The sequence below is a fragment of the Ranitomeya imitator genome, chromosome 2 (genome assembly GCF_032444005.1).
Source record: "Ranitomeya imitator isolate aRanImi1 chromosome 2, aRanImi1.pri, whole genome shotgun sequence".
Lineage (NCBI taxonomy): Eukaryota > Metazoa > Chordata > Amphibia > Anura > Dendrobatidae > Ranitomeya > Ranitomeya imitator.
Genome location: NC_091283.1, coordinates 383,574,031 through 383,597,557, shown reverse-complemented (window position 1 = coordinate 383,597,557; position 23,527 = coordinate 383,574,031). Strand labels below are relative to the sequence as shown.

Sequence of the window (23,527 nt, the reverse complement as noted above, 5' to 3'; positions counted from 1 at the left end):
AGTTTATAATGCAGAGCCGTAAAAATAAAAAATCATATTTTTTCACAAAAATGATCTTTTTGCCCCCAATTTTTTATTTTCCCAAGGGTAAGAGAAGAAATTAGACCACAAAAGTTGTTGTGCAATTTGTCCTGAGTACGCTGATACCCCATATGTGGGTGTAAACCATTGTTTGGGCGCATGGCAGAGCTCGGAAGGGAAGGAGCGCCATTTGACTTTTCAATGCAAAATTGACTGGAATTGAGATGGGACGCCATGTTGCGTTTGAAGAGCCCCTGATGTGCCTAAACATTGAAACCCCCCACAAGTGACACCATATTGGAAACTAGACCCCCCAAGGAACTTATCTAGATGTGTTGTGAGAACTTTGAACCCCCAAGTGTTTCACTACAGTTTATAACGCAGAGCCGTGAAAATAAAAAAATCTTATTTTTCCCACAAAAATGATTTTTAGCCCCCCTCATTTTTATTTTCCCAAGGATAACAAGAGAACTTGGACCCCAAAAGTTGCTGTTCAATTTGTCCTGAGTACGCTGATACCCCATATGTTGGGGTAAACCCCTGTTTGGGCACACGGGAGAGCTCGGAAGGGAAGGAGCACTGTTTTACTTTTTCAACACAGAATTGGCTGGAATTGAGATCGGACACCATGTCGCGTTTCGAGAGCCCCTGATGTGCCTGAACAGTGGAAACCCACCAATTCTACCTGAAACCCTAATCCAACAACACCCCTAACCCTAATCCCAACGGTAACCCTAACCACACCCCTAACCCTGACACACCCCTAATTCTAATCCCGACCCTAATCCCAACCGTAAATATAATCCTAACCCTAACTTTAGCCCCAACCCTAACCCTAACTTTAGCCCCAACCCTAACCCTAACTTTAGCCCCAACCCTAACTTTAGCCCCAACCCTAACTTTAGCTCGAACCCTAACCCCAACCCTAACCCTAGCCCCAACCCTAACCCCAACCCTAGCCCCAACCCTAGCCCCAACCCTAACCCCAGCCCCAACCCTAGCCCCAATCCTAGCCCTAACCCTAGCCCCAACCCTAGCCCTAACCCCAGCCCTAACACTAGCCCTAACTCTAGCCCTGATGGGAAAATGGAAATAAATACATTTTTTTAATTTTATTATTTTTCCCTAACTAAGGGGGTGATGAAGGGGCGTTTGATTTACTTTTATAGTGTTTTTTATATCGGATTTTTATGATTGGCAGCTGTCACACACTAAAAGACGCTTTTTTATAGCAAAAAAGTTTTTGCGTCTCCACATTTTGAGACCTACAATTTTTCCATATTTTGGTCCACAGAGTTATGTGAGGTCTTGTTTTTTGCGGGACGAGTTGACGTTTTTATTGGTAACATTTTTGGACACGAGACAGTTTTTGATCACTTTTTATTCCGATTTTTGTGAGGCAGAATGACCAAAAACCAGCTATTCATGAATTTCTTTTGGGGGAGGCGTTTATACCGTTCCGCGTTTGGTAAAATTGATAAAGCAGTTTTATTCGTCGGGTCAGTACGATTACAGCGATATCTCATTTATATCATTTTTTTATGTTTTGGCGCTTTTATACGATAAAAGCTATTTTATAGAAAAAATAATTATTTTGGCATCGCTTTATTCTCAGGACTATGACTTTTTTATTTTTTTGCTTATTATGCTTTGTGGTGGCTCGTTTTTTGCGGGACAAGATGATGTTTTCAGCGGTACCATGGTTATTGACATCCGTCTTTTTGGTCGCGTGTTATTCCACTTTTTGTTCGGCGATATGATAATAAAGCGTTGTTTTTTGGCTCTTTTTTTTTTTTTCCTTACGGTGTTCACTGAAGGGGTTAACTAGTGGGCCAGTTTTATAGGTCGGGTCGTTACGGACGCGGCGATACTAAATATGTGTACTTTTATTGTTTTGTTTTTTTTTAGATAAAGAAATGTATTTATGAGAATAATATTTTTTTTTTTATTATTTATTTAGTAATTTTTTTTTTTTTTTTACACATGTGGAAATTTTTTTTTTTACTTTTTTACTTTGTCCCAGGGGGGGACATCACAGATCGCCGATCTTACAGTTTGCACAGCACTCTGTAAGATCGGCGATCTCATTCATCGCTGCAGGCTTACAGAGCTGCAGCTGCAGCTTGCTCCTGACCCGGAAGTACTCCCTGCAGGACCCGGATGCAGCCCTACGGCCATTTTGGATCCGGGGCCTGCAGGGAGAAGACGCTCGGTACAAGGTGAGCACATCACCTTGTACCGATCGTCTCAGGGAAGCACGCAGGGAGCCCCCTCCCTGCGCGATGCTTCCCTGTACCGCCGGCACACCGCGATCATGTTTGATCGCGGTGTGCCGGGGGCGGTCCGTGACCGCTCCTGGCACATAGTGCCGGATGTCAGCTGCGATAGTCAGCTGACACCCGGCCGCGATCGGCCGCGCTCCCCCCGTGAGCGCGGCCGATCGCATATGACGTACTATCCCGTCGGTGGGAATTAAGACCCACCCCACCTCGACGGGATAGTACGTCATATGGGATTAAGGGGTTAAATGTACCGTATATACTCGAGTATAAGCCGAGATTTTCAGCCCAAATTTTTGGGCTGAAAGTGCCCCTCTCGGCTTATACTCGAGTCACGGTGGGTGGCAGGGTCGGCGGGTGAGGGGGAGAGTGCGCTGAGGCATACTTACCTAGTCCCGGCGATCCTGACGCTCCCCCTGCCGTCCCACGGTCTCCGGGTGCCGCAGCTCTTCCCCTCTTCAGCGGTCACGTGGGACCGCTCATTAGAAAAATGAATATGGACTCCACTCCCATAGGGTGGAGCCGCATATTCATTTCTCTAATCAGCGGTAACGGTGACCGCTGACAGAGGAAGAGGCTGCGGCACCCGGAGACCAGCTGTCCGGGAGAAGGAGCGGGACGCCGGGAGCAGGTAAGTGTGTCATATTTAGTCTACCTATCCCCGTTCCACACGCCGGGGGTCGCTCCATCTTCCCGGCGTCTCTCCGCTCTGACTGTGCAGGTCAGAGGGCGCGATGACGCATACACTGTGCGCGCCGCCCTCTGCCTGATCAGTCAGTGCGGAGAGACGCCGGGACGAGACGCTGAGGAGCTGCAAGCAAGAGAGGTGAGTATGGCATTTTTTTTTTATTGCAGCAGCAGCAATGGCACAGCTTTATATGGAGCATCTATGGGGCAATAATAAATGGTGCAGAGCACTATATGGCACAGCTATGGGGCAATAATGAACGGTGCAGAGCACTATGTGGCACAGCTATGGGGAAATAATGAACGGTGCAGAGCACTATATGGCAGCTATGGGGCAATAATGAACAGTACAGAGCACTATATGGCACAGCTATGGGACAATAATGAACAGTGCAGAGCACTATATGGCACAGCTATGGGGCAATAATGAACGGTGCAGAGCACTATATGGCACAGCTATGGGGCAATAATGAACGGTGCAGAGCACTATATGGCAGAGCTATGGGGCAATAATGAACGGTGCAGAGCACTATATGGCACAGCTATGGGGCAATAATGAACGGTGCAGAGCACTATATGGCACAGCTATGGGGCAATAATGAACGGTGCAGAGCACTATATGGCACAGCTATGGGGCAATAATGAATGGTGCAGAGCACTATATGGCACAGCTATGGGGCAATAATGAACGGTGGGTGCAGAGCACTATATGGGGCACAGCTATGGGGCAATAATGAACGGTGCAGAGCACTATATGGCACAGCTATGGGGCAATAATGAACGGTGCAGAGCACTATATGGCACAGCTATGGGGCAATAATTAACGGTGCAGAGCACTATATGGCACAGCTATGGGGCAATAATGAATGGTGCAGAGCACTATATGGCACAGCTATGGGGCAATAATGAACGGTGCAGAGCACTATATGGCACAGCTATGGGGCAATAATGAACGGTGCAGAGCACTATATGGCACAGCTATGGGGCAATAATGAATGGTGCAGAGCACTATATGGCACAGCTATGGGGCAATAATGAACGGTGCAGAGCACTATATGGCACAGCTATGGGGCAATAATGAACGGTGCAGAGCACTATATGGCACAGCTATGGGGCAATAATGAACGGTGCAGAGCACTATATGGCACAGCTATGGGGCAATAATGAATGGTGCAGAGCACTATATGGCACAGCTATGGGGCAATAATGAACAGTACAGAGCACTATATGGCACAGCTATGGGACAATAATGAACAGTGCAGAGCACTATATGGCACAGCTATGGGGCAATAATGAACGGTGCAGAGCACTATATGGCACAGCTATGGGGCAATAATGAACGGTGCAGAGCACTATATGGCAGAGCTATGGGGCAATAATGAACGGTGCAGAGCACTATATGGCACAGCTATGGGGCAATAATGAACGGTGCAGAGCACTATATGGCACAGCTATGGGGCAATAATGAACGGTGCAGAGCACTATATGGCACAGCTATGGGGCAATAATGAATGGTGCAGAGCACTATATGGCACAGCTATGGGGCAATAATGAACGGTGGGTGCAGAGCACTATATGGGGCACAGCTATGGGGCAATAATGAACGGTGCAGAGCACTATATGGCACAGCTATGGGGCAATAATGAACGGTGCAGAGCACTATATGGCACAGCTATGGGGCAATAATTAACGGTGCAGAGCACTATATGGCACAGCTATGGGGCAATAATGAATGGTGCAGAGCACTATATGGCACAGCTATGGGGCAATAATGAACGGTGCAGAGCACTATATGGCACAGCTATGGGGCAATAATGAATGGTGCAGAGCACTATATGGCACAGCTATGGGGCAATAATGAATGGTGCAGAGCACTATATGGCACAGCTATGGGGCAATAATGAACGGTGCAGAGCACTATATGGCAGAGCTATGGGGCAATAATGAACGGTGCAGAGCACTATATGGCACAGCTATGGGGCAATAATGAACGGTGCAGAGCACTATATGGCACAGCTATGGGGCAATAATGAACGGTGCAGAGCACTATATGGCACAGCTATGGGGCAATAATGAATGGTGCAGAGCACTATATGGCACAGCTATGGGGCAATAATGAACGGTGGGTGCAGAGCACTATATGGGGCACAGCTATGGGGCAATAATGAACGGTGCAGAGCACTATATGGCACAGCTATGGGGCAATAATGAACGGTGCAGAGCACTATATGGCACAGCTATGGGGCAATAATTAACGGTGCAGAGCACTATATGGCACAGCTATGGGGCAATAATGAATGGTGCAGAGCACTATATGGCACAGCTATGGGGCAATAATGAACGGTGCAGAGCACTATATGGGGCACAGCTATGGGGCAATAATGAACGGTGCAGAGCACTATATGGCACAGCTATGGGGCAATAATGAACGGTGCAGAGCACTATATGGCACAGCTATGGGGCAATAATGATCGGTGCAGAGCACTATATGGCACAGCTATGGCGCAATAATGAACGGTGCAGAGCACTATATGGCACAGCTATGGGGCAATAATGAACGATGCAGAGCACTATATGGCACAGCTATGGGGCAATAATGAACGGTGCAGAGCACTATATGGGGCACAGCTATGGGGCAATAATGAACAGTGCAGAGCACTATATGGGGCACAGCTATGGGGCAATAATGAACGGTGCAGAGCACTATATGGCACAGCTTTGGGGCAATAATGAACGGTGCAGAGCACTATATGGCACAGCTATGGGGCAATAATGAACAGTGCAGAGCACTATATGGGGAACAGCTGTGGGGCAATAATGAACGGTGCAGAGCACTATATGGCACAGCTATGGGGCAATAATGAACGGTGCAGAGCACTATATGGCACAGCTATGGGTCAATAATGAACGGTGCAGAGCACTATATGGCACAGCTATGGGGCAATAATGAATGGTGCAGAGCACTATATGGCACAGCTATGGGGCAATAATGAACGGTGCAGAGCATTGTATATGGGGTACAGCTTTATATGGAGCATTTATGGGGCAATAATGAACTGTATGGAGCATTATATGGGGCTCCTGATTCAATATGGATATTCAAAAACACTTAACCTACTGATGTCTCAATTAATTTTACTTTTATTGGTATCTATTTTTATTTTTGACATTAACCGGTAGCTGCTCCATTTTCCACCCTAGGCTTATACTCGAGTCAATAAGTTTTCCCAGTTTTTTGTAGCAAAATTAGGGGGGTCGGCTTATACTCGGGTCGGTTTATACTCGAGCATATACGGTACCCATTTCTCCATTCAGGGAAAATCTCTCTCTCTTTCTCGAATTCTGTTCCTTTAAATTCCTGCAGCGGCTGCTTCAACGGGTCCGTCAAAAAAACGGATCCAGTGCAACAGTTAATTACAGGATCCGTCTTTTCAACACTTTTACGGATTGTGACTGATTCTAAAAAAACTGATGTGTGAAAGAGGCCATAGACCTGGTGACTCTGTGCAGCCAGCCAACACTGTAATACCACAACAAAGATGGCTGCGGCATTACAGTGCATGGCAGACAATCCCTGCATAATCATTGGCACTTTAAAAGCACCAAAATAAGCTCCTGCCGAATTATCCAGGAAATACTCGGTGCTCGCCGAGTACACCAAGCATAGTGATACTCGGGCGAGTACCGAGTAGTGGCGAGCACGTTCGCTCATCACTAGTCAGCTGTTTTGAACAGCTGACATGTGCCCACAATAGCCGCTGGTGGAATCGCGATCCACCAGCGGCTATTAACCAGTTAAATGCTGCTGTCAAATTCTGACAGCAGCACTTAAATCGAGCTTCCGGCAATCGTGGCGGAAATACGCATTCCAGTGACTCCCGTCACGTGATCGCGGGTCACCGGTGTGTTGGAAAGACAACCTGAGGTCTCTTGGAAACCTCTATGGTTGTCAGTGCCGGCTTGCTGTGAGCGCCACCCAGTGGTCGGCGCTCATATCAAGTGAGTAAATCTGCTACATAGAGGCGATCTGAACATAGCCTCTATGTAGCAGAGCCGATCGGGTTGTGGTAGCTTCTAATCTCCTATGGAGACTATTGAAGCATGCCAAAAGTTAAAAAAAAGTTTTTAAAAATATATATATAAAAAAGAAATGTTCAAATAACCCCCCTTTCACCCCATTCAAAATAAAACAATAAAAATAAAATCAAACATACACATATTTGGTATCTGCACGTTCAGAATTGCCCTATCTATCATTACAAAAAAGGAGTAGCCTGATCGCTAAACAGCGTAGTGAGAGAAAAGTAAAAGCGCCAGAATTACGTTTTTTTGGTCACCATGACATTGCATTAAAATGCCATAACGGGCGATGAAAAGACTGTATCTGCACCAAAATGGTATCATAAAAAACATCAGCTCAGCATGCAAAAAATAAGCCCTCACCCACCCAACGAAAAATGGAGACTCTACGGGTATTGGAAAATACCCCATTTTTTTTTTCTAACAAAGTTTGGAATTTTTTTTCACCACTTAGATAAAAAAGAACCTACACATGTTTGGTGTCTATAAACCCGTAATGATCTGGAGAATCATAGTGGCAGGTCAGTTTTAGCATTTAGTGGACCTAGTAAAAAAGCTAAACAAAAAAGTGTCTGATTGCACTTTTTTGCAATTTCACTGCAGTTGGAATTTTTTTCCCATTTTCTAAGGCCGGAGTCACACATGCATGAAACATGTCCGTGTCTCGCATGTGAAAAGCAAGCTCTGGCGCTGGCACTGTGGAGCAGAGCGTGCGGCCGCATAGCAACACATGGAGCCGCACGCTCCGCTCCGAAGTGCCGGCGCCACAGCCTGGTTTTCACATGCGAGACACGGACGTGTTTCTCGCATGTGTGACTCCGGCCTAATACATGACATTGTAAAACCAATGGTGTTGTTCAAAAGTACAACTTGTCCCACAAAAAACAAGCCCTCACATGGCCATATTGACAGAAAAATAAAAAAGTTATGGCTCTGGGAAGAAGGGGAGTGAAAAACGAAAACGCAAAAAAGAAAAAAGCTCCCGGGGTTAAGGAGTTAATGTTCTCCATGGGAGACTAGAAGCTGCGATCATAGTATCACCCCTGCTACACATAGCAGAGCAGTAGCCCTGCTATGTGTAGCTAAAATGCTCATCTGTTATGAGCGCTGGCCACTGGGTGGCACTCATATTAATCTGGCAATGGCAACCACAGGGTTCTCCTGCAGACCCCGGGTTGTCATGCCAACCCATTGGCAACCCACGGTCATGTGAGATGGGTGCCGATTGGCGAAGTTAATGACGCACTTCCGGAGCTATCATGTTAAATGCCATTGTCAGAGACTGACAGCAGCATTTAACATAATAACAGCGAATCCACTCATGGCTGTTATGGGCACATGTCAGCTGATGAAATCAACTGACATGTGTCATCAAACAGGGGGAGGCGATCTGTGACGTACCTATATGGCATAGGTCGTAAAGGGGTTAATCCTCATTGATAGCAGACAAGGTGAGTAACTGCGTGCTTTTCTGAGCATAGCCCTCATATGCGAGTCTAACCAAAACAAGCTTTTTGAAAATATTGTTTTCATTTTTCTTCAATTGCATATTATTAACATATCTATGAATTTCTGATATTTTTTAGATTTTGCAGCAAATGGTCATGGTATCATAACAGATAATCGTCAAGAACATTCCATTATCCCAAATACACCTCAGGCTCTTCACAGTTTAGCATCTGATTCTTTTCAGTGGATTCTTTCTTCTGCTTCATCAACGACCAATGTGCAAAAGAAAAGTCAAGGAATAGCTGTTGAACATATAAATGCTCATGTAGCGGTGGAGCCATTATCATGCTCAGTATGTGGGAAATGTTTTCCTCGGAAATCACATCTTGCGCGACATCAAAGGATTCACACAAGGGAGAAACCATTTTCATGTTCAGAATGTGGGAAATGTTTTGTTCAGAAGTCACATCTTGTGCAACATCTCAAGATTCACACAGGAGAGAAACCATATTCATGTTCGGAATGTGGTAAACGTTTTATCAAGAATTCAGATCTTAATAGACATCAGAGAATTCACACAGGGGAGAAGCCATTTTCATGTTCAGAATGTTTTAAATGTTTTAGCAGGAAAGCAGAACTTGTCAGCCATGAGAGAATTCACACAGGGAAGAAACCATATCAATGTTTAGAATGTGGAAAAGGTTTTAATGTGAAACGCAGACTTGTTACACATCAGACAATTCACACAGTAAAAACAACATTTTCATGTTCAGAGTGTGGGAAAAGTTTTGTTCAAAAATCAAATCTTGATATACATCTGAGAATTCACACAGGGGAGAAACCATTTTCATGTTCAGAGTGTGGGAAAAGTTTTGTTCAGATATCACATCTTTATACACATTGGAGAATTCACACAGGGGAGAAGCCATATCAATGTTTAGAATGTGGAAAATGTTTTAATGTGAAACGCAGCCTTGTTACACATCAGAAAAGTCACACAAAGAAAACAGCATTTTCATGTTCAGAGTGTGGGAAAAGTTTTGTTCAAAAATCACACCCTCATACAAATATGAGAATTCACACAGGGGAGAAACCATTTTGATGTTCAGAATGTGAAAAAGGTTTTATGAAAAAGTCAGACCTTGTTACACATCAGAGAAATCACACAGGGGAGAAGCCATACCCATGTTCAGAATGTGGAAATGGCTTTAAGTAGACAATTTCTTATTATAATTGCATTGCTATGAAAGAAAAAATACAAGTTATCCTGAAGAAAAGTCGCATAAAAGAGAAAACAATTTATTCTGAAGAAAAGTCACATGCCTAAAAGAGAAAACAATTTAGACTACTAGATCATGCTTAGTAAATGTATTCAAATATTAATGATTATTAATGATTATTTGCTATGGAAAAGCAATTTGTTTAAAAATGATTCACCTATACATGAACAATGTTTGCAAAATTAACATTAAGGCTACGTTCCCATGATGAGCTTTTGGTGCGTTTTGATATTGCAGAATTTCTGAACCATTTCTGCCCCTATTATTTAAAATAGGTCACTTGCTTTTTTTTATTGGCGTTTTTGAGTGCATTTTTTAACGTGCATTTTTATCTCTGAATTTTGTCTTGTTGGAATGTCATGTTTAAATAAAGCTACTTTGTTTTGATACTTTTTGGTATTTGGCTTTGACAAAATTTTATTGACATATTTAGGTGCAGATTACATGCTTCTTTGAGGTGTTTTCTCAGCGGAAATACACTAAAAATGCACGTGCGTTTTTTACCTGCATAATTTCCGCAACTAATGCAAGTCTATGGAGAAATTCTGCACAGAAAGCTCAGTATACCCGCAAGAGAAATTGACATGCCACGAATATGAAAAACGCACCACAGGTCAGTTTATGCAGCATTACAAATAAGCACTGTGGGCATGAGATATCTATAAATCCCATCAACTTTGCCTAAACTGTAAAACGCTGTATTTTGGATGCAGAAAAAACAGGCAGTGTCAAACATGCAGCAGTGTAGCCGTAGAGTACTTTGCAAACATTTTTTGTAGTTGTGGTAAAAATGCTGCACAGTAACAATGCTTTCAAAAATAGAATTTTTAATTGTATTATATTAATTGATAAAAAAGAAAGACCTCCCTACATTTTGGAAGGTCCCTCCCTCATTCCAAATTGTTAGCTAGATAGTGGAATACATATTCCCCATCCCTTTACAATGCTATTTCAAACATGCCCATTTAAATTTTGGGCTTTGCCTGCCACCACCACCTCCATGTCCACCGCCATGTCATTATGCATGCGGCCCTCGCTTCACATTTTCAGAGAGCCATCAGGTGCCGTGAAACCTGATTTTTGTGAGCTCCACAGTTCAGTTTGGCCACCGGATCCCAATGGAGCCACTGTTATAGCAGATGAAGCCGCTTTAAGGTGAATATAATACAGGAGTTGGGGAAGCTGTATGATCAACGTCAGTAAATTGGATTCTACAAGACACCAAAATCATTAGAATTAAATTCTGAAATCACTGTATGCAAGCGAGGGCCTGTATTGTAGTCAGTCTCCAGGAGGACTTGACACCTGTTGTTAGCACCACGCCGGGTCCCTACTCTGACAGGCAGGGTTGACTGCATGTCTCTTCACTCACCCATGCTGCAGACGGTTCTTTCCTTCTCCATGCTTAGCATGCTTCCAGCCGTTCCTCTAGCCATGTCCTTAGGTCTCGCACCCGTACACTCCCACCCTCTTAAAGGGCAGCACATGCACTTGCTATTTCTTCTCCAGCCATTGGCTATGAAACACTATGTATATGTTGCTTCCTCCCCACTGGGGAGGTGCCGGAGCAACCTTCCTGTTTCAGTCTATTTTGTGTAAGGTCGCATACCAGTGCAAGTCCTGCCTGCTGTACACTAAGTACAAATTCTGCCTGTTGTACTCCAAATACAAATCCTGCCTGCTGTACTCTATGGCTACGTTCACATTTGCGTTGTGCGATGTTGCGTCGGCGACGCAACGCACAACGCAAACAAAAACGCACCAAAACGCACGCTAAAACGCATCATTTTGCGACGCATGCGTCCTTTTTTGCCGAATTTTGGACGCAAAAAAAAAAGCATCTTGCTGCGTCCTCTGCGCCTTAACGCTTGAGGCAAAAAAAACGCATGCATCGCAAAACGCATGCAAACGCATGTCCATGCGCCCCCATGTTAAATATAGGGGCGCATGCGTCGCCGCGGCTGCGCCTGACGGAGCCCGGCAGAACGCAAATGTGAACGTAGCCTAAGTGCAAGTCCTGCTTGCTGCACTCTGAAACAAATCCTGCTTACTTCACTCTGACATAAACTCTGTCTCTGACACAAACTCTATTTTCTGCACTCTGATGCGAACTTGGTGAGCTGCACTCAGATACAAGCTCTGCCTGCTGCTCCATCCAGCCTGTTCTTCGGGTCCAGCTGCTGCGCGACCGTTGGTCTGTCCTGGAGTGGCACCTGGAGTTCATCAGGAGCCAAGTCTAACATCAACCATCAGAGGCTCTAGTGAATAGTCAGGTGATCGCTTAGTTACGCCCCTCCAGGCTCTCTGTGGCACAGTGATTACACAAACCAGGATCGTGACACCTGTCCACACTGCCAAAGTGCCAATTCTTGGTTTAAAACAACACTATCACTGTGCTTGATTGGTCAGCAAACTCGCCTGACCTTAATCCCATAGATAATCTATAAGGTATTGTCAAGAGGAAGATGAGAGACGCCAGACCCAACAATGCAGACAAGCTGAAGGCTGATATCAAAGCAACCTGGGCTTCCATAACACCTCAACAGTGCCACAGGCTGATCGCCTCCATGCACACCGCACTGATGCAAGAGGAGCCTTGACCAAGTATTGAATACATTTACTGAACTTACATTTCAGTGGGACAGTGGGAGAACATTTTGGATTTTAAAATCACTTTTCAAGATGGTGTTATAAAGTATTCTAATTGTCTCTTCAGAGAGGAAGAGGACTAGAACTCTAGTGCCACCTATTGGATGTAGCAATCCTAACAGTCAGTGTCGACCCTTTAACGAGCCTTGTCACATGACTTAGGATAAAAGCCAAACCAGAATCTCAATTTGCAGACACTGTGTTTCGGGGTACTGCCCCTCATCAGTGCAAAGTGGAGATCTGGTTTGGCTGATACAGAGGCGCCTGACCGGATCCAAGAAATATTGTTTCTCCTTGCGGAGAGTGACATGTTAAGCATGTAGAGGTGGGGAGACTTAAAGCTGCAATGCTCCTCTGGGAAATATGCAAATTGTTTCTTTCAGAGAGGAAGAGGACTAGAACTCTAGTCCCACCTATTGGAAGTAGCAATGCTAACAGTCAATGTCGACCCTTTAACAAGCCTTGTCACATGACTTAGGATAAAAGCCAAATCAGAATCTTAATTTGCATACACTGTGTTTCGGAGTACTGCCCCTCGTCAGTGCAAAGTGGAGATCTGACTTGGCTGATTGAGAGGCGTCTGACCGGGATCCAAGAAGTTTCATTTCTCCTTGCGGAGAGTGACATGTTAAGCATTTATCCTAAGTCACGAGTGGCAGTACCCCAAAACACAGTGTCTGAAAATTGAGATTCTGGTTTGGCTTTTATCTTCAGTCATGTGACAAGGCTTGTTAAAGGGTCGACATTGACTGTTAGGATTGCTACTTCCAATAGGTGGCACTAGAGTTCTAGTCCTCTTCCTCTTTGAAGAGACAATTTGCATATTTCCCAGAGGAGCATTGCGGCTTTAAGTCTCCTCACCTCGACATGCTTAACATGTCACTCTCCGCAAGGAGAAACGATACTTCTTGGATCCAAAGTATTCAAATTTACTGTAATAATGACTTTTGGGTTTTCATTGGCTGTTAAAGGGAACCTGTCACCCCCACAATCGATGGTGCGGTAAGCTCACCATCATCAGGGGCTTATCTACAGCATTCTGTAATGCTGTAGATAAGCCGCCGATGTTACCTGAAAGAGGAGAAAAAGAGGTTAGATTATACTCACTGTTATGAACAGGTAATTCAGAACCACAATGGACATAGAAGTACAGAGCACACAAAGTGACCTGACAATTACCAAAAACAAAGGACGAGCTCTGAGACGTGGGAACTCTGCTGACCGCAATCCCTAATCCTAACACACCACACTAGAGGTAGCCGTGGATTGCGCCTAACGCTCCCTATGCAACTCGGCACAGCCTGAGAAACTAACTAGCCCTGAAGATAGAAAAATAAGCCTACCTTGCCTCAGAGAAATTCCCCAAAGGAAAAGGCAGCCCCCCACATATAATGACTGTGAGTAAGATGAAAATACAAACACAGAGATGAAATAGATTTAGCAAAGTGAGGCCCGACTTACTGAATAGACCGAGGATAGGAAAGATAGCTTTGCGGTCAACACAAAAACCTACAAACAACCACGCAGAGGGGCAAAAAGACCCTCCGCACCGACTAACGGTACGGAGGTGCTCCCTCTGCGTCTCAGAGCTTCCAGCAAGCAAGAAAAACCAATATAGCAAGCTGGACAGAAAAAATAGCAAACAAAAAATAATACAAGCAAAACTTAGCTTATGCAGGATAGATAGGCCACAGGAACGATCCAGGAGGAAGCAAGACCAATACTAGAACATTGACTGGAGGCCAGGATCAAAGCACCAGGTGGAGTTAAATAGAGCAGCACCTAACGACTTAACCTCATCACCTGAGGAAGGAAACTCAGAAGCCGCAGTACCACTCTCATCCACCAAAGGAAGCTTATAGACAGAACCAGCCGCAGTACCACTCTCGACCACAGGAGGGAGCTTGGCCACAGAATTCACAACAGTACCCCCCCCTTGAGGAGGGGTCACCGAACCCTCACCAGAGCCCCCAGTCCGACCAGGATGAGCCACATGAAAGGCACGAACCAGATCGGCAGCATGGACATCAGAGGCAAAGACCCAGGAATTATCCTCCTGACCATAACCCTTCCACTTAACCAGATACTGGAGTTTCCTTCTCGAAACACGAGAATCCAAAATCTTCTCCACTATATACTCCAATTCCCCTTCAACCAAAACCGGAGCAGGAGGATCAATAGATGGAACCACAGGTGCCACGTATCTCCGCAACAATGACCTATGGAACACGTTATGGATGGAAAAAGAAGCTGGAAGAGTCAAACGAAAAGACACAGGGTTAAGAACCTCAGAAATCCTATATGGACCAATGAAACGAGGCTTAAATTTAGGAGAGGAAACCTTCATAGGAATATAACGAGATGACAACCAAACCAAATCCCCAACACGAAGTCGGGGACCCACACAGCGCCTGCGGTTAGCAAAACGTTGAGCCTTCTCCTGGGACAAAGTCAGATTGTCCACTACATGAGTCCAAATCTGCTGCAACCTATCCACCACAGTATCCACACCAGGACAGTCCGAAGACTCAACCTGCCCTGAAGAGAAACGAGGGTGGAACCCAGAATTGCAGAAAAACGGCGAAACCAAAGTAGCCGAGCTGGCCCGATTATTAAGGGCGAACTCAGCCAAAGGCAAAAAGGACACCCAATCATCCTGATCAGCAGAAACAAAACATCTCAGATATGTTTCCAAGGTCTGATTGGTTCGTTCAGTCTGGCCATTTGTCTGAGGATGGAAAGCCGAGGAAAAAGACAAATCAATGCCCATCCTAGCACAAAAGGCTCGCCAAAACCTCGAAACAAACGGAACCTCTGTCAGAAACGATGTTCTCTGGAATGCCATGTAAACGAACCACATGCTGGAAAAACAACGGCACCAAATCAGAGGAGGAAGGCAATTTAGACAAGGGCACCAAATGGACCATCTTAGAGAAGCGATCACAAACCACCCAAATGACCGACATTCTTTGAGAGACGGGGAGATCCGAAATAAAATCCATAGAGATATGTGTCCAAGGCCTCTTCGGGACCGGCTAGGGCAAAAGCAACCCACTGGCACGAGAACAGCAGGGCTTAGCCCGAGCACAAATCCCACAGGACTGCACAAAAGAACGCACATCCCGCGACAGAGACGGCCACCAAAAGGATCTAGCCACCAAATCTCTGGTACCAAAGATTCCAGGATGACCAGCCAACACTGAACAATGAACCTCAGAGATAACTTTATTCGTCCACCTATCAGGGACAAACAGTTTCTCCGCTGGGCAACGGTCAGGTTTATTAGCCTGAAATTTTTGCAGCACCCGCCGCAAATCAGGGGAGATGGCAGACAAAATTACCCCCTCTTTGAGAATACCCACCGGCTCAGGAAAACCCGGAGAATCGGGCACAAAACTCCTAGACAGGGCATCTGCCTTCACATTTTTAGAGCCCGGAAGGTACGAAACCACAAAGTCAAAACGGGAGAAAAACAGCGACCAACGAGCCTGTCTAGGATTCAACCGTTTGGCAGACTCGAGATAAGTCAAGTTCTTATGATCAGTCAAGACCACCACGCGATGCTTAGCTCCTTCAAGCCAATGACGCCACTCCTCGAATGCCCACTTCATGGCTAGCAACTCTCGATTGCCAACATCATAATTTCGCTCAGCAGGCGAAAATTTCCTGGAAAAGAAGGCGCATGGTTTCATCACCGAGCAATCAGAACTTCTCTGCGACAAAACAGCCCCTGCTCCAATTTCGGAAGCATCAACCTCGACCTGGAACGGAAGCAAAACATCTGGTTGGCACAACACAGGGGCAGAAGAAAAACGACGCTTCAACTCCTGAAAAGCTTCCACAGCAGCAGAAGACCAGTTGACCACATCAGCACCCTTCTTGGTTAAATCAGTCAACGGTTTAGCAATGCTAGAAAAATTAGCGATGAAGCGACGATAAAAATTAGCAAAGCCCAGGAACTTCTGCAGACTCTTCAGAGATGTTGGCTGAGTCCAATCATAAATGGCCTAAACTTTAACAGGGTCCATCTCGATAGTAGAAGGAGAAAAAATGAACACCAAAAATGAAATCTTCTGAACACCAAAGAGACACTTTGACCCCTTCACAAACAAAGAATTAGCACGCAGGACCTGGAACACCATTCTGACCTGCTTCACATGAGACTCCCAATCATCCGAGAAGACCAAAATATCATCCAAGTATACAATCAGGAATTTATCCAGGTACTCTCGGAAGATGTCATGCATAAAGGACTGAAACACTGATGGAGCATTAGATAGTCTGAATGGCATAACCAGGTACTCAAAATGGCCTTCGGGCGTATTAAATGCTGTTTTCCATTCATCGCCCCGTTTAATACGCACAAGATTATACGCACCACGAAGATCTATATTGGTGAACCAACTAGCCCCCTTAATCCGAGCAAACAAATCAGACAGCAGCGGCAAGGGGTACTGAAATTTGACCGTAATTTTATTTAGAAGGCGGTAATCAATAGGTCTCAGCGAACCATCCTTCTTGGCCACAGAAAAGAACCCCGCTCCCAATGGCGACGATGACGGGCGAATATGACCCTTCTCCAAAGACTCCTTCACGTAACTCCGCATAGCGGCGTGCTCAGGTACAGATAAATTAAACAGTCGACCCTTAGGAAACTTACTACCAGGAATCAAATCGATAGCACAATCACAATCCCTATGCGGAGGTAGGGCATTGGACTTGGGCTCATCGAATACATCCCGGTAATCAGACTAGAACTCTGGGACCTCAGAAGGGGTGGATGATGAGATAGACAGAAATGGAACATCACCATGTACCCCCTGACAACCCCAGCTGGACACAGACATTGATTTCCAATCTAATACTGGGTTATGGACTTGTAGCCATGGCAACCCCAACACGACCACATCATGCAGATTATGCAACACCAGAAAGCGAATATCCTCCTGGTGCGCAGGAGCCATGCACATGGTCAGCTGGGTCCAATACTGAGGCTTATTCTTGGCCAAAGGCCAATGGAATAGGACACTGCAAGGGCTCCAAGACAAACCCACAGCGCCTAGCATACTCCAAGTCCATCAAATTCAGGGCAGCGCCTGAATCCACAAATGCCATGACAGAATAGGAAGACAAAGAGCAGATCAAAGTAACGGACAAAAGAAATTTCGACTGTACCGTACCAATGGTGGCAGACCTAGCGAACCGCTTAGTGCGCTTAGGACAATCGGAGATAGCATGAGTGGAATCACCACAGTAGAAACACAGCCCATTCTGACGTCTGTGTTCTTGCCTTTCAGCTCTGGTCAAAGTCCTATCGCACTGCATAGGCTCAGGTTCATGCTCAGATAATACTGCCAAATGGTGCACAGATTTACGCTCGCGCAAGCGTCGACCGATCTGAATGGCCAAAGACATAGACTCATTCAGATCAGCAGGCATAGGAAATCCCACCATGACATCCTTAAGGGCTTCAGAGAGACCCTTTCTGAAAATAGCTGCCAGTGCACATTCATTCCATTGAGTGAGCACGGACCACTTTCTAAACTTCTGACAATAAATCTCTATCTCATCCTGACCCTGACACAGAGCCAGCAAATTTTTCTCTGCCTGATCCACTGAATTGGATTCGTCGTACAGCAATCCGAGCGCCAGAAAAAACGCATCAATATTACATAATGCAGGATCTCCTGGCGCAAGGGAAAATGCCCAGTCTTGAGGGTCGCCACATAATAAAGAAATAATGATCTTAACTTGTTGAACTGGGTCACCAGAGGAGCGGGGTTTCAGAGCCAGAAATAGTTTACAATTATTTTTAAAATTCAAAAACTTTGCTCTATCGCCAGAAAATAACTCAGGAATAGGAATCTTAGGTTCTAACATAGGATTCTGAACCACTAAATCTTGAATATTCTGTACATTTATAGCGAGATTATCCATCAAAGAGAACAGACCTTGAATGTCCATGTCCACACCTGTGTTCTGAACCACCCTGATGTAAAGGGGAAAAGAAAGACAGAACACAGTGCAAAGAAAAAAAAATGGTCTCAGAACTTCTCTTTTCCCTCTATTGAGAAGCATTAGTACTTTGGGCCTCCAGTACTGTTATGAACAGGTAATTCAGAACCACAATGGACATAGAAGTACAGAGCACACAAAGTGACCTGACAATTACCAAAAACAAAGGACGAGCTCTGAGACGTGGGAACTCTGCTGACCGCAATCCCTAATCCTAACACACCACACTAGAGGTAGCCGTGGATTGCGCCTAACGCTCCCTATGCAACTCGGCACAGCCTGAGAAACTAACTAGCCCTGAAGATAGAAAAATAAGCCTACCTTGCCTCAGAGAAATTCCCCAAAGGAAAAGGCAGCCCCCCACATATAATGACTGTGAGTAAGATGAAAATACAAACACAGAGATGAAATAGATTTAGCAAAGTGAGGCCCGACTTACTGAATAGACCGAGGATAGGAAAGATAGCTTTGCGGTCAACACAAAAACCTACAAACAACCACGCAGAGGGGCAAAAAGACCCTCCGCACTGACTAACGGTACGGAGGTGCTCCCTCTGCGTCTCAGAGCTTCCAGCAAGCAAGAAAAACCAATATAGCAAGCTGGACAGAAAAAATAGCAAACAAAAAATAACACAAGCAAAACTTAGCTTATGCAGGATAGACAGGCCACAGGAACGATCCAGGAGGAAGCAAGACCAATACTAGAACATTGACTGGAGGCCAGGATCAAAGCACCAGGTGGAGTTAAATAGAGCAGCACCTAACGACTTAACCTCATCACCTGAGGAAGGAAACTCAGAAGCCGCAGTACCACTCTCGACCACAGGAGGGAGCTTGGCCACAGAATTCACAACAACTCACCCAGGGGCGGTCCTGCTCCGATGGGTGTCTCGGGTCCGGAACAGCGCCTCCCATCTTCATTCCATGACGTCCTCTTCTGGTCTTCACACCGCGGCTCCGGCGCAAGCGTACTTTGCCCTGTTGAGGGCAGAGCAAAGTACTGCAGTGCGCAGGCGCCGGAAAGGTCAGAGAGGCCCAGCACCTGCGCACTGCAGTACTTTACTCTGCCCTCAACAGGGCAGACAAAGTACGCCTGCGCCGGAGCCGCGGCGTGAAGACCAGAAGAGGATGTCATGGAATGAAGATAGGAGGCGCCGGAGCGGACCTGAGACACCCATTTGACCGGACCGCAGTGGGACCGCCCCTGGGTGAGTATAATCTAACCTCTTTTTCTCCTCTTTCAGGTTACATCGGGGGCTTATCTACAGCATTACACAATGCTGTAGATAAGCCCCTGATGAAGGTGAGCTTAGCTCACCATCGATTTTGGGGTGACAGGTTCCCTTTAAGCCATAATCATCATCATTAACAGAAATAAGCACTTGAAATAGATAACTCTGTTTGTAAGGACTCTATATAATATATAAGATTCACTTTTTATATTGAAGAACTGAAATAAATTAACTTTTTGATGATATTCTAATTTTGTGAGAAGCACCTGTATAGATATAACAAATAGTAAGTGAGGTTCACAGTGAAGGCTCAAAAAAGTATATATACATGGATAGTAAAAGGACAATCACTAGCATAGTATATAATAATATGTAGGGAATAAATATGCAAATATATCAGCTAGTTTCAAGGTATAAGAATAATAAATATCCCTGCACGGTCCAAAGTACACTGCTCAAAAAAATAACAGGAACACTAAAATCCCACATCCTAGATATCACTGAATGAAATATTCCAGTTGCAAATCTTTATTCATTACATAGAGAAATGCATTGTGAACAATAAAACATAAAAATGATCAATGTAAATGAAAACTAATATCCTATAGAAGTCTGGATGTGGAATAATACTCAAAATCAAAGTGTAAAATAAAATAACAGGATAGTCCAACTTCAGTGGAAATGCCTCAATACAAGGAAATGATGCTCAGTAGTGTGTGTGGACTCCACGTGCCTGTATGACCTCCCTACAATGCCTGGGCATGCTCCTGAGGCAGTGGATGTTCTCCTGAGGGATCTCCTCCAAGACCTGGATTAAAGTAGTCAACTTCTGGACAATCTGTGGTGCAGCGTGGCATTGATTGATGGAACAAAACATGATGTCCTAGATGTGCTCAATTGGATTCAGGTCTGTGGAATGGGCAGGTCAGTCCATAACATCAATACCTTCATCATGCAAGAACTGCTGACACTCTTTAGCCACATGAGGCCTAGCGTTGTTGTAGACAGCAGAACATTCTCCATCCATCTCCATACTCTGTCACGTTTGTCACATGTGCTCAGTGTGAACCTGCTCTCTTTCGTGAAGAGCACTGGGCACCAATGTCGAATCTGCCAGTCTTGGTGTTCTTTGCAAATGCCATTCGCCCTGCACAGTGTAGTGCTTTAAGCACAACATCCACTTGTGGAAGTCGGGTCCTCATACTACCCTCATGGAGTCTGTTTCTGACAGTTTGAGCAAACACATGGATACAAAAGTGACCACAACATCAACCAAAAAGGATGAGAACAGAGAAATGGTCTGTGGTCACCCCTTACAGAACCACTCCTTTATAGGGGTTGTCTTGCTAATTGCATATAATTTCTACATGTTGTCTGTTCCATTTGCACAACAGCAGGAGAAATTGCTTCACAATCGGTGTTACTTCATAACTGGACAGGTTGACTTCATAGAAGTGTGATTGACTTGGAATTGCATTGTGTTGTTTACAGTAAATGTTTATTTTTTGAGCTGTGTATAATGGAAGGTTCAATCCCTGGAATAATCCCACATGAAACACGCCCTGGGGTTGTGAGGCATACTCCATTATTATGAATTCGTATAAGATGTGCACACCTGAATAATCAATGAAAGTATGCTTTATTAACACAAATGGACAGAACAAGGAAATCTAAAACCATGTAAAACCACAAAAAGTGCAAAATAGCCACGTCCCTGAATGCAAAATAACAAAACCATATTAGAATGGTAATACACTAGGTAAGTACAGTAGATGATATTAGCTGCCTGTGCCTATAGAATAAATGGAATGACACTAAGATTGGTGATATTGACGAATAAAGTCAGTTCAATATGTAGTCAAAGTACATGTGTGACCCTTGCTGAGAATCTGGGAAAAGAGGAATAAAGCCAGTAGTAGCTGACGTAATCTGCATGAAAATATGACATAGGCCAGCTCCCATACGGCTAATTGCCACCCAAATCAATGGTATGTCTCATGAGCTAGGAATAAGAAATATAGTACTACATCACCAAAATAATACAAAATGTAATCCAAGTGGATCTTCAACCTACAATCAGTTGCTCCCTAAGGACTTAACGAAGAACTCTTGTTCAATGGTTTCCAGGGCTGACTTTTCTGGACTGATCCATGACGTTTTATCAAGGCTAATTCATCTATCTGGTTTTCATCACGTCTGATCCTTCTATCAGGATTCAATCAAGCACTCTGGTTCATTGGCTTCTTGAACTGATATCTCTGTATTGATCTATCATATACAGTGGGTGCGGAAAGTATTCAGACCCCTTTAAATTTTTCACTCTTTACTTCATTGAGCCATTTGGTAAATTCAAAACAGTTCATTTTTTTCTCATTAATGTACACTCTGCACCCCATCTTGACTGAAAAAAACAAATGTAGAAATTTTTGCAAATCTATTAAAAAATAAAAACTGAAATATCACATGGTCATAAGTATTCAGACCCTTTGCTCAGTATTGAGTAGAAGCACCCTTTTGAGTTAGTACAGTCTTGAACATTATTGGGAATGATGGAACATGTTTTTCACACCTGGATTTGGGGATCCTCTGCCATTCTTCCTTGCAGATCCTCTCCAGTTCCATCAGGTTGGATGGTGCACATTGGTGGACAGCCATTTTCATGTCTCTCCAGAGATGTTCAATTGGGTTTATGTTATGGATCTGGCTGGGCCAGTCAAGAATGGTCACAAAGTTGTTCTGAGGCCACTCCTTTGTTATTTTAGCTGTGTGGAACCTTCTACCAAGTCTGAGGTCCAGAGCACTCACTCTGGAAGACGTTTTCATCCAGGATATCTCTGTACTTGGCTGCATTCATGTTTCCTTCAATGACAACCAGTCGTCCTGTCCCTGCAGCTGAAAAAACACCCACATAGCATGATGCTGCCACCACCATGTTTCACTGTTGGGATTGTATTGGGCAGGTGATGAGCAGTGCCTGGTTTTCTCCACACATACCACTTAGAATTATCGCCTAAAAGGTCTATCTGCATCTCATCAGACCAGAGAATCTTATTTCTCATAGTCTGGGAGTCCTTTGTGTGTTTTTTAGCAAACGCTATGTGGGCTTTCACATACCTTGCACTAAGGAGAGGCTTCCGTAGGGCCACTCTGTCACAAAGGCCCAACTGGTGGAGGGCTGCAGTGATAGTTGACTTTGCGGAACTTTCTCCCATATCCCTACTGTATCTCTGGAGCTCAGCCACAGAATCTTGGGGTTCTTCTTTACCTCTCTCACCAAGGCTCTTCTCCTACGATTGCTCAGTTTGGCTGGACGGCCAGGTCTAGGAAGACTTCTGGTGGTCCCAAACTTCTTCCATTTAAGGATTATGGAGGCCACTGTGCTTTTAGGAACCTTGAGTATTGCAGAAATTCTGTTGTAACATTGGCCAGATCTGTGCCTTGCTACAATTCTGTCTCTTGAGCTCCTTGGCCAGTTCCTTTGACCTCATGATTCTCATTTGGTCTGACATGCACTGTGAGCTGTGAGGTCTTATATAGACAGGTGTGTGCCTTTCCAAATAAAGTACTATCAGTTTAATTAAACACAGCTGGACTCCAATGAAGGAGTAGAACTATCTCAAAGAGGATCACAAGGAAATGGAAAGCATGTGACTTAAATATGAGAGACTGAGCAAAGGGTCTGAATACTTATGATCATTTGATATTTCAGTTTTTCTTTTTTAATAAATTTGCAAAAATTTCTACATTTCTGTTTTTTTCAGTCAAGATGGGGTGCAGAATGTACATTAATGAGAAAAAAATGAACTTTTCTGAATTTTTCAAATGGCTGCAATGA

At 44.6% G+C, this 23,527-nt stretch overlaps 1 pseudogene; it reads left to right on the top strand.

The window, feature by feature from the left end:
- Positions 1 to 23,527, top strand: part of LOC138666639 (zinc finger protein 850-like) — a 151,175-nt pseudogene that overhangs the window by 102,890 nt on the left and 24,758 nt on the right.